This window comes from Oryctolagus cuniculus, chromosome 3 (genome assembly GCF_964237555.1).
Source record: "Oryctolagus cuniculus chromosome 3, mOryCun1.1, whole genome shotgun sequence".
Lineage (NCBI taxonomy): Eukaryota > Metazoa > Chordata > Mammalia > Lagomorpha > Leporidae > Oryctolagus > Oryctolagus cuniculus.
The window spans coordinates 140768397-140787422 of NC_091434.1; the positions used below are offsets into that span (position 1 = coordinate 140768397).

The 19026-nt window shown below is 39.1% G+C and overlaps 1 protein-coding gene across 3 annotated transcripts in view; it reads left to right on the forward strand.

Annotated features, from left to right (window-relative positions):
- RELN (reelin) overlaps positions 1 to 19026 on the forward strand; it is a 538293-nt gene that overhangs the window by 318503 nt on the left and 200764 nt on the right. The gene's annotated exons all lie outside the window — the stretch shown is intronic.

Here is a 19026-nt window from a genome sequence, read left to right on the forward strand (position 1 = left end):
GTCCTCTGTTCATTCATGTTACAAATATTTTTAACGACCTGCTATGTCAGTTACTGGGCTGAACCCAAGGACTCTAATTGCAAAGATATGGAAGAGTTCCCTTTGTGAGGGTATCAGGGTAGTGGAGGCAGTTACACATATTAACAGGCAGATACAAAGCAGCCTAATTTTTAGGATTTGCTGAGGAAGTGCAACATACAGAATGGGTCCAGACTTGGGGTGGGGGGAGGGCTGTGGGGAAGCAATCCAGAATAATAATAATAATAATAATAATAATAAGGAATCCAAGCAAAGACTAAAGGATAATATAAAGCTGGCTGAGTAGGGTAGGTAGGGTAAATAGTGTTTCAAGAACTGAAAATCATATGCATAAAGACTAAGTTATGGGCAAATGTTTGTCCCCTCCTAAAATTCACCTGTTGAAATGCTAACCCCAATATGATAGCATTGGGAAGTAGAGTCCTTGAGAGGAAATTAAGTCAGGAGACTTCATCAGTGGGATTAGGACCCTTATCAAACACACCCCAGAGAGCTCTCCAGCCCCTTCTCCACTACCTTCTGAGAACACATCAGGAAGATAGCTATCTGTGAACCGGGAAGTGAACAGTTAGACATGGACTCTCCCAGAACCTTGGTCTTAGACTTCCCAGACACCAGAGCAAAGAGAAATACTCATAAATATTGGTAGGTGAAGCCACTCAGTCTATGGTATTCTGAGATAGTACTTCAAACTAAGGCTAGAAGATGAGCACATAAAGCTCATAAAGTACCAGACAAGGTTCCAAGTAGCCGTCCAAAACAGTTCCAGTTGAGTTGACGGCAAGCGAAAATACCTTGAAGACCTTGAAAGCTGCTGGGGAGTTTCAGTTTTATCCCAGAAGTGATAATGAGTCACCGAAGTACTTTAAATAAGATCCAAGCACTTTGGATGTTTTGAAATATCCCTTTGAAGATGGAGAATGGAGTGGAAGGGAGAAAGAATGCATGCTGAGAGACCAAATAGGAGGCTGAAGACAGTACACTAAAGGAAAATCTCATTGTCAGGAGTGGAGGAGAGGGGTTAGGGAAATGTTAGATGTTTCTGAGATTTTTAATAGAGATATGGAGAAGGTTGGAGACGGAGAAGATGAAGGAGTGACAGATATACAAGGATAATGTTTTGGCAGCTGTCTGGGCAGGGATGCCATTCGTTGAAACAGGAAGCATAAGAGAGGAGCAGGATTGCGGGAAATTGATGGATTCACTTTGGATGGTATTGATCTTGATGGTCTTGGAACCAGATATCAGGTAGGAGGTTAGATGTATGGGTTAGAATCTCAGAAGGTCCACATTTGACAATTATCAGCTTTGTGAATGGGAATCAAATTAATAGGCTTGCCTGCTCAAGGAGAATTTATAATATAATATAAAGTTGCACTTAGGCCTTGTGAAGAACACTGTTAGACCTTCTAAAATGTCAAATATTTGAAAGTGCAATATAAATATAGCTTAGAGAACTTTTTAACTAATACATGAAAAATGCACATATTTATGAGTACAATGTGTTATTATGCTATATATATATATATACACACACACACATTGTGTAATGTTCACATCAGGATAAAAATATCTATTTACTCAAACATTTATCATTTCTTTATGGTGAAACATTCGAAGTCCTTTCTTCTAGCAATTTAAAGAATACAATACATTATTATTATCCACAAGCACCCTGCGTGCAATAGAATACCAGAATTTCCTTCTCCAGAACTACAACTCAGGGTCCATTAATCAGCCTTTCCCCAACCCTTCTCCCCACCCCCTCTCCCAGCCTCCCAAGCCTCTGGTAACCACCGTTATATTATCAACCTGTATAAGATCAACTTTTTCAGGTTTGAATCACGAGTGAAATCATAGAGTACTTGCTTTCTACGCCCGGCTTATTTCACTTAGCATAAGAACCTCTGGTTCCATCCATGTTGTCTCAAATGACAGGCTTTTGTCCCTCTTAACAGCAAAGAAGTATCCCGTTGTGTGTATCTGCCACATTTTCTTTATCCACTCATCAGTGGATGGACACGTAGGGCTGTTTCTGTTTCTTGACCTTTGTGAATATGGCTGCAGATGTCTCTTCAACAGGTGCATCTCATGTCCCTCACATATATAACCAGCAGGCAGTTACTGGATCATATGTATGCTAATTCTTTTTAATTTTGGGGGGAACCTCCCTACTATTTTCCATAATGACTTTTCTAATTTACATTCCCATCCACAATATAAAAGAGTTTCCTTTTCTCTACATTCTCCCCAGCACCTGTTATCATTTCTTTTTGATAATAGCCAGTTTAGTTGGAGTGAGGTGGTGATCTAATTCTGGCTTTGATTTTCATTACCCTGATGATTAGTGATGCTGAGTATCTTTTTCAAGTTCCTGTTTGCCATGTGTGTATGACTCCCCTTGAAAAATGTCTGTTTAGATCTATTGTCCATTTATTAACTGGATTCTTTGTCTATTTGCTATTGAGTTGTTTGAATTCCTTGGATATTCTAGTTACTAACCCTTGTCAGATATATAGCTTGCAACTATTCTTCCATTCTGTAGGCTCTCTCCATTCGCTCTGTTGACCATTTCCTTTGCTATACAGAAGCTTTTTAATTTGATGAAATATTGTTTGTCCATTTTTGCTTCTGTCTCCTGTGCTTTGGGACCTGAATCAAAAATTTTGCCCGTTCCAGTGTCCTGAAGCATTTGCCTTCCATTGGACTTCTGGTATTTTCATTGTTTCAGGACCTACATTTATAGCTTTAATCCACTTGAATTGATTTTTGTTTGGGATGTGAGGTAGAGGTCTATCTTAATTCTTCTGCATGTGGATTTCCTAGTGTCCCTACACCATTTATTGAAAATAGCCCTTTCTCCAATATGTGTTCTTAGCACTTCCGTCAAAGATCAGTTGTCTGTAGTGGCTGGGCTTACTCCTAGGCTCTCTATTTTATTCCATTGGCCTGAGTGTCTGTTTTAATGCCAATAACACTTAGCTTTAATTTGTACTAAACATATTTTAAATTTAGGCATTGTAACATCTTCTGGTTTATTCTTAGTTATCGCAAATGCTTTGGCTATTTAGGGATCTTTGTGATTCCATACAACCTTTAGCAGTGCTTTCTCTCCTTCTGTGAAAACTGTCACTGTTATTTCTATAGGGATTACATTGACTCTATATATCACTTTGGGGAGTATGGACCTTTAAAAAAATACTGATTCTGGAGTACAGCATTATGGCACGGCAGGCTAAGCTGCTGCTTGAAATGCTGGCATCCCATATCAGAGTGCCAATTTGAGTCCTGGCTGCTCTACTTCTGATCCAGCTTCCTACTCATGTGCCTGGGAAAGCAGCAGAGGATGGGTCAAGTACTTTATCTCTTGCCACACATGTGGAAGACCTGGATGGAGTTCCTGGCTCCTGTCAGCCTGTCCCAGCCATGGCTGTTGCATCATTTGGAAGATCTCTGTCTCTCCTTGGGTCTCTGATAGTTCTTCCTTTCAAATAAGTAAAAAAAAAAAATCTTTTTAAAAGAACGAAGTAAAATTTTGATAGTTTTCCTTAAAAACTTGATTCTGTAATCTGTGAATAAGAGATAGCTTTCTATTTCTTTGTATCCTCTTCAGTTTATGTAATGAGTTATGTATAGTTGTCATTGTAGACATCATTCACCTCTTTGGTTCAATTTATTCCTACATAGTTTAATTTCTTTTTGTAGCTATTGGAAATGGGATTGCTTTTCTGATTACTTTTTAAAATTATTTCCTATTGGTATATAACGAAGATTTTCTATTTATATATCTGCAAGCAGTGACAACTTGGGTGCCATATATTTCTTCCCCTTCTCTAGTCACTCCGGATAGAACTTCTAGCACTGTGTTGAATAAAAGTGATGAAAGTAGGCATCCTTGTCTCATTCCAGATCCTAGAGAGAAAGCCTTCTGCTTCTCCCATTAAGTATGTTAGCTGTTGCCTTGTTATTTATGAATTCTGTTAGGCTGAAGTGTGTTCTTGCTAAATCTCATTTGTTCAGAGTTTCATGAAATGGGTTTTCTTTGTCTATTAAGATGGCTATAAGCTTTTTGTTTTTCATTCTATTGATGGGCTGTGCCAAATTCATTGATTTGCATATGTTGAGCCATGCTTGCCTCCCACCTTATCAGGGTTAATAATTTTTTGAATGTGTTGTTGAATTACATTTGCTAGTATTTTTTTGAGAATTTTTGCATATACATTTTCAAGGATATTGGTCTGTAGCTTTCTTTTTTTATTATGTCTTTGTCTGGTTTTGGTATCAGGGTAATATCTCATAGAATTTGGAAGAATTTCTTTTTGTTCTGTTTTTGGAATAAATTAAGAAGTATTGGTGTAAATTCTTGGAAGAATTCAACAGTGAATCCTCCTGGTCCTCGGTTTTCTTTAATAGGGAACTTTTAATTATTGACTCAATTTCATTCTTGTTATTGATCTGTTTTTTTTTTTTTCTATTTCTTCATGATTCAATCATTGTAAGTTGTATATGTCCAGGAATTTGAACTAGATTATCAAATGTTTTGTATACTTTTCCTAACAATCTTTTGTATTGCTGTGGTGTCAAGCTATATTGTCTCCTTTTTCATTTTCAATTTTATTTATTTGAGTCTTCTCTCTTTTTGCATTCTAGCTAAGGATTTGTCAATTTGTCTATCCTGTCGAAGAACCAGCTCTTCATCTGGTTGATTTTTGAATTGGTTTTTAGACTTGATTCCATTTATTTCTTTTTTTTTCTTTTTTTTTTAACTTTTATTTATTTCTTCTCAGATTTTATTATTTATTTTCTTCTACTAATTTATCATTTGATTTGTTGTTGTTATCCTGGTTTTTGGAGGTACAAGTTTAGGCTGTTGATTTGAGAACTTTCTGCTCTTTGATGTAGGCACTGATTGCTATAAACTTCCCTTACTATTGATCTTGCTGTATCCCAAAGACTTTGGTATGTTGTGTTTCCATTTACATCTGTTTGAAGGAATTTTAAAATTTTCTGATTGTTTATGATTAAATTGTTTAATTTCCAAGCATTTATGAGGTTCTCAAAGTTTTTCTTGTTATTTATTTATGATTTTATTGTATTGTGATCAGAAAAGATACTTGATATGATCTCTGTTTTAATCTGTGAAGACTTGTTTTGTGATGTACAATATAATATACCCTGGGGAATCTGACATGTGCTAGTAAGAATGTTTATTCTGCAACAGTTGGATGGAATGTTCTGTAGATGTCTGTAAGGTCGGGTTGGTCTAGGGAGCAGTTTAACTTTGCTATTTCTTTGCTGAAAATAGAATGTTAAGCGTCCTATCGTTACTGCCATGGAATCTGTCTTCCGTTCAGTTTTAGCAATGTTTGCTTTATGTATTTGGTGCTGTAATAATGAGTGTGCATATATTTTTAAAATTGATATTTCCTCTTATTAAATTGAACCTTTTTACTTTTTTAACTTTTATTTAGTAAATATAAATTTCCAAAATACAGTTTATGGATTACAATGGCTTCCCCCCATAACTTCCCTCCCACTCGCACCCCTCCCATCTCCCGCTCCCTCTCCCATTCCATTCATATCAAGATTCATTTTCAATTATCTTTATATACAGAAGATTGATTCAGTATATATTAAATAAATATTTCATCAGTTTGCACCCACATAGAAACATAAAGTATAAAATACTATTTCAGTACTAGTTGTAACATTACTTCACATTGGACAGCACATTAAGGACAGAGATCCCACATGAGGAGTAAGTACACAGTGACTCCTGTTGTTGACTTAACAATTTGACACTCTTGTTTATGGCGTCAGTAATCTCCCTAGGCTCTAGTCATGAGTTGCCAAGGCTATGGAAGCCTTTTGAGCTCGCCGACTCTGATCTTATTCAGACAGGGTCATAGTCAAAGAGGAAGTTCTCTCCTCCCTTCAGAGAAAGGTACCTCCTTCTTTGATGGCCCCTGAACCTTTTTTCATTATATGAAGACCCTCCATGCCTCTCTTTAATGCTTTTGCTTTAATGCTTATTTTATATGTTTTAAGCATAGCTAATCCTGCTTTCTTTGGGGTTCTATTTGCATGTAATATCCAATTTCACCTTTTAACTTTTAGTCTAAATGTATCTTGAGAGTGGAAGTGACTTTCTTGTCATAGGGTTTTGTAGCATATGGTTGGATCTTGTTTTTTGTCCATTTAGGTAATTATTGACAGGTAGAGGCTTACTTCTGCCATTTTGCTTGTTTTTTGATTTCATTGTAGTTTCTTTCTTTTTTTATCCCTTTCTTGCAATCCTCCTGTGTGGTTAAGTGACTTTCTCTAGTAATGTGTTTTGATTCCTTGCTTATTATTTTTGGTAAGTCTGTTATAGCTTTGTGTTGCGTGATTACCATGAAGCTTGCAGAAAGCTTATCTCTCATAAAAAACTATTTTGAAATGATAGCAACTTAACATTGATTATTAGTACAGTGAAAAAAAAAGATAAAAATACTAATAAAATTTCTATGTTTACACTCTTCTCTATGTTTTACACTTTTGATGCCACATTTTATATCTTCTGATCTTGCCTGTCTCTTAACATGCTAATGTGATTATTACTTTAATTGTTTGGGCTTTTAGCCTTCATTCTAAAGATAGGACTAATTTATGCAACATGTTTACAGCACTGGAACAGTCTGGCTATGTCTGTGTAGCTAGTTTGGCCCATGAGTTTGCTGCCTTCTGATACTTCCTTCTTACTTGCTAGTAAGTAGAGAACACTCCAGCATTTCTTAGGAGACATTTGTTTGGGACTGTCTTTGTTTATCCTTCATTTCTAAAGGACAGCTTTGTTCAGCTCAGTATTCTTGGTTGGCAATTGTTTCCCTACAGTACTGTGAAAGTCTTGGACCACTCTCGCTCAGTCTGTAAACTTTCTGCCAAGTAGTCTCAGTCAAGAGAGGTAGGACACCTTACGTGATTTGTTACTGCCCTCTTGCAGCCCGGAGAATCCTCTCTCTGTCCTTAACTTTGGGGGAGTAGACTTAGCTGAGCTGAAGTTGACCAGTGACCTTTGACCCTCCCGTACCTAGATAGCTACGTATTTCTCTAGGTTTGGGAAGCTTTCTGTTATTACCTCTTTGAATAAACTTTTTCCCCCTTTTGTCTTCCTACTCTCTCTTGAACCCTAATATTTGTTCTTTTAGTGCTGTCTCAAAATTTCCATAGCTTTTTTTATTCCTCTTGATTCTTTTTTACTCCTCCAACTGTGTGTATTTTCAAATAACCTGTCTTCAAGCTCACTAATACTTTCTTCTGTTTGTTCTGTTCTGCTACTGATGCCTTCCATTGTATTTGTAATTTTGCTTAGTATACTTTTCAGCTCAAGGATTTCTGTTTGATTTCTTGAAATTATTTCAGTCTCCCTGTTAAGTTTCTCTACTATAGTATTGATATTTTCTGGTTGTTTTTTTTTTTTTTTTCATTAAAGCTCATTGAGTTTCCTTAAAGCAGCTATCTATACTAAAGTCTGTATCCAAGAGTTTGCTTACTCCATTTGCTATCTGGTTGATTTCTGATACCTTATTTTAGGTGAGTCATGATTCCCTGAAAATGTTCAGAAAGTTCTTGAGGCTTGTTGGCATATGCTGTTATCTGCTCAGTGAAGGACTAGGTATTTTTTCCATCTTTATAATCTGGCTTTGTTTACACCTGGCCTTACAGACAGTGGCTTTCTCTGAATTGTGAGCACTTCTGCTGTTTTCAGCACTAGATGGCACCAAAGTGGAGGTTTGCCAAGAGTCCACCACTGGTGTGTTGTTGCTGTTTCAGCACTAGAAAGTACCGCATTCTAGTTTTGTCCAAAATCTGCAATTGATGTGTTGCTTAGAATGAGCAGTTGGGGTAGTGTGTCCCTGCAAGCCCCTTCGTGAGGCTAAGGTAAGCCCATATGCTGTGTCCTGAGTCTCCAGGAGGGACCAGCCCCAGGCTCCTATGCAATAACTTGGCATCTCCCTACCATGTCTTCCTCCCAATAGACAGTTACTCTCTTGACATTGCACTGACTATGGCAGGGGATGGAGTTGAGTTAGGCAGTCCCGTGGCCTCTGATACCATGATGCTAGATCACACATGGAAGCCCAGAGCATGCCAAGACCAGTGTAGCACAGCGGTACAACAAAGGCCCACACTGAGGGCTCCCTACTGCTGAGATGTTTCCCCATCCCAGGACTGCAGCAGCCAGCCCCAGGTGTTGCTCAGTGGGACATAGATCTGATTGACTGGGGCCACGGGTCTCCACTTGGACCCTGGCAGATCCCAAGGCTCTGCCCGTAGTCCTGGGCATGGGGGTGGGAACCATTAAGTCTTCCCAGGGTTAGGTCCCAGACCTGAATTGACTTTCAAGACAAAGTCCTGTGGTCATTGTTATTCCCCACTCCCCATGACTGATGTCTTGCTTCTCGCTGATTGCCTAAGATTCGGAAAGAGGTAGTGGAGACTGTCCCTTGATCCTCTGGATAAAGACAGTTGAGGTACTCAGGCTACAGGTACTGGCCTGAGAACAGAGGCAGTGTAAACCTGTCCAATACTGATGTTTACCATGGAGAGGCTTGATACTGAATTTCAAGCCCAAGGTCTGTACTTAATTCTCTCTCATACCTGTAGTGGGAGGCGAGGTGTCTGTCTATACTGCACAGCTTGGAGCCAGGGGAGGGGGGATGCAGACAGCTGTTTGTTTTTTTTTTAAACTATAGTAATATAACATTTTTAAAAGAATTTATTATTTATTTATTTGAGAGGTAGAGTTACAGACAGAGACAAAGAGAAAGGCCTTCCATCTGCTGGTTCACTTCCCAGATGGCCGCAACAGTCAGGGCTGGGCCCATCCAAAGCCAGGAATCAGGAGCTTCTTATGGGTCTTCTACACAGGTGCAGGGGACCAAGCACTTGGGCCATCTTCTGCTGCCTTCCCAGGCCATCATCAGGAAGCTGGATCAGAAGAGGGGCAGCCAGAACAGAAACCAGTGCCCATATGGGATGCTGGTGCCTCAAGCCACAGCACCAGCCCCAGACAGCTGTCCCCCCCCCCCCTGCATTCTTCAATGTGTCTTTCCTTTTTGTAGTGCTAAAATAAGGCACTGTGGTCTCTCACCTGCCTTCCTTAGCTCTTGTGAAGGTGAGTTGGTACATGAATGGCTTAGTCAAACAAGTGTGTCTGTGGAGAGATCACTGGAGAGATCCAAGCACTCCCAGCTTGGAGACCTTTGTCAAGTGTGACTCACTGATGCAAGCAAATGCTATGCAGGCTGGCCATGAGATCCTAGGAAGAGGAGCAAGTACAACATGAAGATCCAGATTGCTCACTTCCCGTAAATAATGTATTTCAGTGCAAAAAAATGCAGATTATTCAGTGAACCTTCAACACAGGAGCTCTCCTGACACAAATGGTGTCTTCCTTAACAAATCCGATCCTAGTCATTTATTGCAAGTCGATGGTACTACACTAACGGACAGGTGTTAGGAACGGGCATCTGCTTTTCTCAGTACAAGACAACATCCAGAGAACATTATGGACATTTTTTTTTTCTGGCAGAGTCTTAAAGCCATAGATCCTTAAGAGAATCCATGGATTCCTTTCTTGTGTTCATGAAAACAAAACATTTGTCACATCCCACTACCACTTGATCAGAAGAGAAATTTCTGGTGTCATGGTTCGTGGGCAAGCAAATGAGTGAACCCAGGAGCTTCAGGGCCAAGGATTCCATGTGTTTCCCATGATGATCATTTATCATTTGGTCTCAGGACCTTTTACTGCATAAATGTACTTTTTCTGCCTCATTTTACAAGCCATTATACTGATCTAATTAGCTGTTCAGTTTCTTAATGCATGTACTTTGGCACCACCTATGATAGCAATGCATGAAGTGTGGTTTTGCTTCGGCGGTAATTTTAATTAAGTTACATCTTTGTGTTGAATATGATTTCTGGCCCTTTGTGCAACTTATAAGCTTAGCAGTCACACATCTGGGACTTGCCAGGTGAATTACATCTACTTAAAAAGAAAAACTGATTGTAGTAATGATTTATATCACTATCTTTGACTTAGCTGTAGGTAGAAATTTTTCTCTGATGTTTCTTTTAAATAAATAAATACACTAATAAAAGCTAACCATTTTTTTTTGTTTTAACTCATTTGCAAGTCCACTCTTTTGCTTTGGTACTCAATCATTTGAGAATGAAAAAATACATTTGCCTAGTAAATTGAGTTCTAGAAATAAAAAAGTTATTTAAACTGTATGCAATTTCTTTGTCAAATATTACTGCTTTCCTTGGTGATCTCTTGAGATGCATAATGAATACAACCATTTAGAATGCACAAAGGAAGGGAAAAAAAACATATCTCAGTGTTCCTACTGATCACAAGACATGTTTTAAACATTCCTTTACTTTGGATTTTTCGTTTAGGGAATTGTGTTTGCTTATTCAACCTATAGGTCATCTTTTCTGTTTGTTAAAAGTTCCTAAGATGGCTCTAACTTAACCAAACCAAATAGTAAGTCTAACAGCCAATGAAAAGGTATACTTAATTACAAAATAGGATTATTCAAGGAGAACTTTCCTAGAACAGATAAGATGATCTGTGACCAATGTTAAGAGCTGCTTTTTCATTGAGCATTTATTCAATGCTTTTTAAGTCCTCGGAAGAGAAAGTAGCTGGAACTACTCAAAGATAATCATCTCTGTGCTAGGAAAACTTTCCTTGATTAACTCATTATATGTATTTGTATATGAGTGTGTATGTAAGCAGATGTACACGCTCAGGCGTACTTACATCTATAATCTCATATAACCTGATCCTTATAAACCTATAAGGATGGTGCTATTGTAGCCCCATTTTTAAGATACAGAAAATCTTGAATAACTCGTCCAAAATACACATCTCATCATGGTGGAATCAGAATTCAAACCCAGTAATCTGACTCCAGCACTGCTGTTCTCAGCTGTCTCATCTGCTGATGTGCCTCCTGATTGTCCTGTGTTTCTTTCCAATATCTGTCTATCAAGTGACCTGCCCATTTTCTGCCCATTACTCTCTGACTAATAGTTGAAAGGATTCTTGTTTTTCGATTTTCTTGATTTTACTTCAGCCTTGTCCCATGTGTGCTGCATATTACTTCCTCCAGATGACTGGTTTTTTAATATGTTAGAATTCAGCAAGTTCTGCCCAAGTGTTAAAGTAAATAGAGGAGAATGAATAAAAGGCAGATTGTTGAACTGTCACCTTCAGTTATGAGAAGGGGGAAAATAATAGGATGGTAAAAATACAGAGTGCACAGAATGTGTCAGCTTTATATGTCATTTGGGCAATATCAAAATCAAATGCATTAATTGATTAGGTTGGATGTAAGTATTGCCCATAGCGTAACCATTGGCAATGGAAATACAAAATAATTTCTCCTAGAATAAAGTTTCAGTGTCACTCGTGTGATAGGAATATTGATAGCAGTTTTCATTATTAACTATAAATAATTATTTTTAAATGTTACTGTTAATAAAACACGGGAATACAGAATGCTGAGTATGTAAGCCGTCTAGCTACTGACCTTGGAAATAAAGATTGAGAGTGGCAGATCAAAAACAGGAGGAATCATTGTCGCCCCTAACGCACATTTCTCTGATCTTCTTTAGGTATTTCTTTCTGTTTCTTTGGGAATATTTAATTCATTTCATCTGAGCCTCTCCTTGTTTATCTCAAGTCGAGCAGAATGATGTACAGAGTGATTAGCTTAAGGAGTTTTTATGATCTGGAGAATTGCAGTTATAGGTCACTAGTTTAAAATTGTGCTGGGTCAGTAGAAGGTGTTTGTTGTCTGTTGACTCTGTAGTAGTTCATAAGGAATAGACGGATAACCGGATCCGCTTTCAGTGTAGACAGTTCTGGAAGAATGTAGCCATCTGTGTTTTTCCACCATTTTTCTCACAAGCTCACTGGCTTGCTTGCCTAACTCACCATCCAGTGTTTTTCCAGAGAACTTGCTCATGTAGAATAAAAGGCACGCCACATTTTTATTGTGCTCCTAATTACCATCATAACTTTTAGTTCCCACAAATCCCTAAGTAGCCCTGTGTTCACTACCAAGGAGGAGTGGCTTTAAATACCAAAAAAAAAAAAAAAGAAAGAAAGAAAAGAAATACAGTGCTGCAACTCCAGAAGCTTCTGAGAGCACACTCTCATTTGCAAACTTGAGTAAGCAGACCATGTGCCCACTGGAAGGAGCCTGATACCCACTGGGTGTTAAATCACCTGGCTTCACTGTTGAGAACGATGAATCAGGATATTGGGTCCCTTTCTCCATCTTTGTATGACTTCTAGAATAATTTAGAATTTGTGTCAGTTCTTCCTATTCTTTTTTTAAGATTTATTTATTTATTCAAAAGAGTTACACAGAGAAAGAAGGAAAGGCAGAGAGAGAGAAGGAGAGGGGGAGAGAGAGAGAGAGAGAGAGAGAGGTCTTCCATCCAATGATTCACTCCTCAGTTGGCCGCAATGGCCAAAGCTGCACTAATCCAAACCCAGGAATCCGGAGCCTCTTCCAGGTCTCTCACACAGGTGCAGGGACTTGGGCCATCTTCTACTGCTTTCCCAGGCCATAGCAGAGAGCTTGATTGGAAGTGGAGCAGCCAGAACTCGAACCGGCGCCCATATGGGATGCCGGTGCTTCAGGCCAGGGAGTTAACCCGCTGCGCCATAGCACCAGCCCTAGTTCTTCCTATTCTAAAGATGTGGAGTATACTGTGTTGGTTCGTCATCTGTTGTTGCTAGAACATTTTTTGCCACCATGGCTTCCACCCCTAGCAGTGCCTCCACCAGGCGACTGTGAACTGTGTCCCATTTTTAAGAGTGAGAGACACATTCTTCCTACCTGATATGGAAGAAGAACTGATCTCAAGGCAATTTCTGGTGCACCAATTCTGGGAGAGTGATCTTGATTTTGCCATCAAGGATGAAAGAATATCCACTTTTTTTTTTTTTTGCCTCCCTCCATTTATTTATTTATTTTTTATTTTTTGACAGGCAGAGTGGACAGTGAGAGACAGAGACAGAGAGAAAGGTCTTCCTTTGCCGTTGGTTCACCCTCCAATGGCCGCCACGGCCGGCGCACCGTGCTGATCCGATGGCAGGAGCCAGGTACTTCTCCTGGTCTCCCATGGGGTGCAGGGCCCAAGCACTTGGGCCATCCTCCACTGCACTCCCTGGCCACAGCAGAGAGCTGGCCTGGAAGAGGGGCAACCGGGAAAGAATCCGGCGCCCCAACTGGGACTAGAACCTGGTGTGCTGGCGCTGCAAGGCGGAGGATTAGCCTAGTGAGCCGCGGTGCCGGCCTCCCTCCATTTAAGATCAAGACTCAACATTATTGGGTAGGATTCTAATGTCTACAAATGATACTTGCAGTATCACAGAAACCGTGTGGATCCTGGATATATAGTTAATAATATTAGCAATAATTATAAATAAAGTTATGATAAATAATAGTAAGATAATAATAGTGGTATTGACACTATTTCATGAAGGCTTTGTAGGGGCTGACACTCTGAGGAGGGTCTCCTCCTCGAGTTTGATGCCTGTAGTAAGTTAGCACCAAATGGCTGTAAAGACTTTGGTTGCTCAGTGTTCAGTCTTCCTTCGTCACTTCTGAAATACCTGGACAAATTCATCGAAGTCATCACTTCCCAGCTCTTCAAACATACACATCTTTGCAATGTGAGGACATCCTGAATTCAAGTTCAAACAAAAACATGAAGCCTGGAGCTGCCCGTATTCCACGGCTCAGTACCCAGGAGAAGAGCTGCAGAGGTCCATGAAGCTTGGCAAGGAGAACCCAGGGAAGAGCTGGGAGCAGGATGGTTTTGGCTTTGTTTTCTGTTCTCCTCGTCCTGGAGTATTACCCTCGAAACAGAATTTCTAAATGGGCCAATATGCCATGGAGGTAAATGCTGGTCAGCCAACTGCTTTGTTTTTGTTTTGTTTTGTTTGCTTTCATCTTTGGCAGTGACCAACATTTTTATCTTGAAAGCATGAATCATCTGTAACTCCTTGATATCTGTGTATGTGAAGGAGAGAGAGAGAGAGAGAGAGAGTGTGTTTCTCACTCACTGCTAGTAAATGTTTATCTCTGCTCAGCTGGCTTGGGTGCCCCCAGCCTGCAAAGACATAAATCACTGGCTTCTGTCAACTCTGGAATTGACCTGCAGATTAAATGCAGATCACTGTGAGATAGAAGCTGTTCCTCATTTTTTTTTATTTTTAAGAAATCTTCCACTCTGATTGCTGTGCCTGCACCTGCTAATCTGTTGTCTATTTATTGCTCTAGTCTGTGGTGTGGATAGCAAAGAATTCCCAGTTGCTTCTTCTACACACGTATGTTAGGTTTCCTGAGAAGTAAATCGGTGCGAAATGTCCAGATTCTTTTTTTGGAGGTTTGTCCTTTAGATCTAAACACATGGATTTAAAAGAAATTCCCTTTAAAAAGTAAGTTACTAAATATTGCAAATTTATACTAAGGATTTGTAGCATCCAAGTTGCAGAATTTAGAAGAGTTCTATCTTAATCTTCTTTCCACTGCTACTTGAAGTTTGATTGTGTCCCTCTCACCATGTTTACTTTTGGAAAATATCCAATAATAATGACAGTTTTTTAACAAATGCCCGGAAGCCCTAGGGAAGGCAACAGCCATTAGGTAAATCAGCAATGCAATAAGAGCAATCATTTAGTCAAAGCATGAGTGTCTATTAATTTTCTTTTTGCTCTTGTACATCGTGAATTTTCCAAATTCACTATCTAGTGGACACCAGGCGGGTCTCCAGTCCTGCATAAGAACTGAAGCTTTCAGTCTTGACATTGCTTATCCCCTGTCCAATCTTATTGTCACAAGTTGCTGAGTCATTCATGGAGCAGACAGGCAATTATGTCCAAATTATGAAAAAATGGTAAATTAATTTGTGTCAAAAATTTAAAGCCTTGACACAAATTGAAGCTAATGAAAAAAAAGGAGGGGGGAGGAAACTCACACTCTAAGTAAAATTCATTGCTACACCTACTCTGCAAATATGATACCCGGGCAGAGATGCCGAGCGAATGCCCAGTTTGTGTTCTGTGTGATATTCCATTGAGTACCCCTGAAATGTTCCAGCAATCTGTCTGATCATTTTATTTTCCTGGAGTATGAAGGACAAATGGGAAGAAATCAGATTTTCTTTCCAGAAATGTGATTTGCACATCACTGTTCTAGAAACCATCTAGTGTGTACCTTGGGGGATTCGAGCACTGGCTTTCTCGTGTGGATAAAAACCTGGGCTCAGTACGACTTGTGGCTGGCCCATGTTCCCATGTCTTGTTCCATTAACGATCAGAACGTTAACTGCGATGTTCTGGCCAGATTCCAGCTTAGTTAATTGCATGCTGTCTACCCAAATTCCCTTCACATGGGATGTTCTTCACTTTGGATCATGTTGCTCTTATTGTCATGTTTCCCCCAAGAGGTGGGTCCATGATATTGTAACACGAGCCAGAATATAATTTGTTAAGCTAATAAGAATACTTTAGGGATGAAGGGCTGTACCTAACTAGTGTGCTTTTCACAGTTTAGCTCCAATGAGGCTTATTTGTACAGTAATTAATGTGGAATAGCATTAGTGAAACAAGGAAAAGAACCAGAACACACCAAGTGGTAATAACGCAGGAGCAACTAATTTTGATAAATTCGACAGAAAATAACGATTCAAACAAATCCCCCAGGGCCTCCTTGCCTCCTGCACCTTTTGTCTTTCTGTTTTGTTTTTGACGTGTCATCACTGAGCTAACACAGTGTTCAGTAAGTAAAATTTAGAACATGGGTACACTTACTGTCATCTTTGTCCATAGCACAGCACGTAGTACGATTAACCTGCATCATTAAAGTAAGGGTTGTTAATTGAACAAGTGAAGATAGGGAGCCCCAAAAAGGGAAGGAATTGAACTTTATGATTTTCCCTAAGGTTCACCAACCTTTTGCATAGGCATTTGCCTGCAGTGTCACATCTCATCTTTACAATTATCCCCATTTCACAGATGAAAACACAGAGGTTCAGAAGCACCAAACACCTTCCCTAAATTCAAGCAGCTTTGTGTCTCAAAGCCAAGTCTATTTAACTTCAGTCTGGCCCTTTCATTCCCTGTTACCCTGCAGCCTCCCTGTTTACGCCTGCCATCTTTGGCTTTAATTTGAGGAGGCAAGTCTGAAATTCTTAGACAATGTGAAAGTCAAGTTCATCCCCAAAGACAAGGTTAACAGCTGCCCTATGAAATTTTACATTGTTATTCTTCCTCTCATTACTCCAATTCAAATCTGTCACCATTGCCATTTTAGAGTTGTTGTAACTATTGCCAAGTAATTATACACTTGTCACAAAATATACCATAAAGTGAATCTTTATCATTCTTGGTACAAAATGGTTCAAATGTGAATGCTTAATGAATCCAAAAAATAATGAGGAAAACACTCTGTAAGCTCCCTAACATTCACTCACCGGGGTTGAATCTATTGTGTTGACCAGAGAAAATGCACTCCAGCCTTCATGCACCTGGACTGTGTTTATAGCCAAGTTTTCAGTTTTTTAACTGGCATTAAATTATCTAGACGTTTAATGTGTGCAAAATGACAGAATTGCATTTTGGGTCAGGAGAGAAATCATTCTCTTCCCTTTTTCTTCTTTTTTTTAAATTTCCATTTTCATGTTCTGTTTCCTAGTAAAAGCATGGAAGCCTGTATTTTCAGAGGCAGTTGGACCAGGATGGGTGTGGAAAATATGTATTTCTATAGGGTAATGTCTTCGGCATGATAAAAGGCGCAAGAAACACCATTGTAGGTGATCTGTAAATCAGTCGATTTCCAGACACTCAAACATGCATCTCACATTAGTCCAGAAACTCCTATACCAGTATATTTTATTCCAGCCACATAGTGGCTGATTTACGACTCTGCCAACAATGCCATTTTAATTAATTTTATTCATCTTATTTCTCTTTCCTATGCTCTTCATCTCTCATCTGTTTGCATTGCCTAGATTTTAATTAAAAAAAAAAAACCATCTCCTCTCTAAGGAGCCATCTGAAGTGGCAAAAAAATAATCACTTAAAATATTACAGTCATTAAAAAATTGGCTGTTGTGGAAGCCATGCACTTTCAATTTTCCTACAAATGATGTTTTAGCTTCCTTTTAAAGTGCACTTTGTATCTGAATTGTCTGCCACCAGCCAGCTTGGCTATCAAAAATGGTCTTCCAGCTGGGTGGGCTGAGTGACAGCTCCTTAATGGAGGAAATGGGTGTCTCTCTGCTCATGTGGAGGTGCAGGCAGGCCAGGCAGGTTTCGTTCCATCTGCCACCAGCTCCCTCCAAGTTGGCAGTGCCCAAATGCCCCCCTAGACTCACTCCAACAAAAAAGATAGCCTCAAAAACTCACTCGGAAGGCTCTAGATGCCCGAAAAAATCACCTGGGCCATTAGACTCCAGGGAGATAGTATTAAGAGTTGCTTCAGGGTCCATCTTTGATGAAAACCTCATTAAACAGTGGAGGAAGCAGTTGTGAGTACTGTTACAAGTCCAGAGGTGACACCATTAATGTTTTCAGCAGAGGGTAGGGAGCCACCTCAGAAAAATGCTCCCCTGAACTGTAGCCAAGAACTTGTTATATTGAGGAATTTGCACTGATGTTTCCTGTTGATGCTTTTCTGAATGGCAAATTCTTGTCACTTAGTTACACTGTGTTCTGCTTGTCAAGTAAAGGAAATCCATTTAGCAGCAAAGTAGGAAAATATTTTTGGTTGACAAAGAGAAACACAAAAGACCATAGTTAAGAGATTTTTTTAAAAATGGGAAATCTGCTAGTACTTAGTATAAAGTATATTTCATTGGTCAATGCTAGAATAATTAAACAAGTAAAAATAATTATAATTAATTTAATAATCAATGTATATTGGTAGGACTGGAAATAGAGCCATCTGCAGAATTCATACTTTGGTCTAACCCAAAATAAATAATATATTTATTATATTATAATATATAAACTCACCATAAGTTAACCAAAGTTATGACTCAGGAAGTCAAATGTGATTTGCACTTAAGTGCTCAAGAAAACCTGATATTTTCAAGATGCTCAAAATAAAATAGTTCTAAATTCCAAAAGATTTTGTTTTTATCTTTATCAAGAGCTTATGTATCTCATAACCTGAGACATTTACTCATTGAAGTTGTGACACGTGTTTGAATTGAAGCTAAACAAAATTAGCTGGGTATTAAAACTGAAAGCTGCTTCCTGAGCTTCATTTCAGAATTTTCATGCACGTCTCGTTTGGATTTTTAACAGAGTAGACTGATGTTATGCAATGCAAGTTTGTGTGCCGGAGAGTGGCTTCAGGTATCTTGCATTATTAGCTTTTCCTCTGTTAGAGGAGTTTTGGTAACTTGCCAGAAGTTGGAGGGCTTTGAAAGTTCTCACCGACGGTTCCATCTGCCATGGTAATGACGATTTGCAGCATGTTCACCATATTGTATCATGGGACATGTTCTTGTAAATGTTTGTTTTCCGCTAAGCTGAAGAATTTTAATGACTGTCCTGATAAGAAACACTTACAAATAGATTTCAGTGCTCTCCTGGTTCTCTGTCATCTACCACCAAGCATAAGGAATAAACAGTAACAATGTTTTTTTTTAAGTATGTATTCAGAAATACTGACTATTTTATAACAGCTAGAAGTTCCCAACAAAAACCACCTCCTCATATTATTTGTGCTTTTAAGAGCATCTCTAAGGAACAAATGCTATCGACTCCATTCTACAGCCTAAGACATTGAGGCCTGGAAGGGTTAATGACCTGTGCAAAACTATGTTGTGTCTAAATAGACAGACTTGGGCATGTTTTCTTATTCCAAGCCCGAGACTGCTTGAAGATGGACAGGAACTGACTTC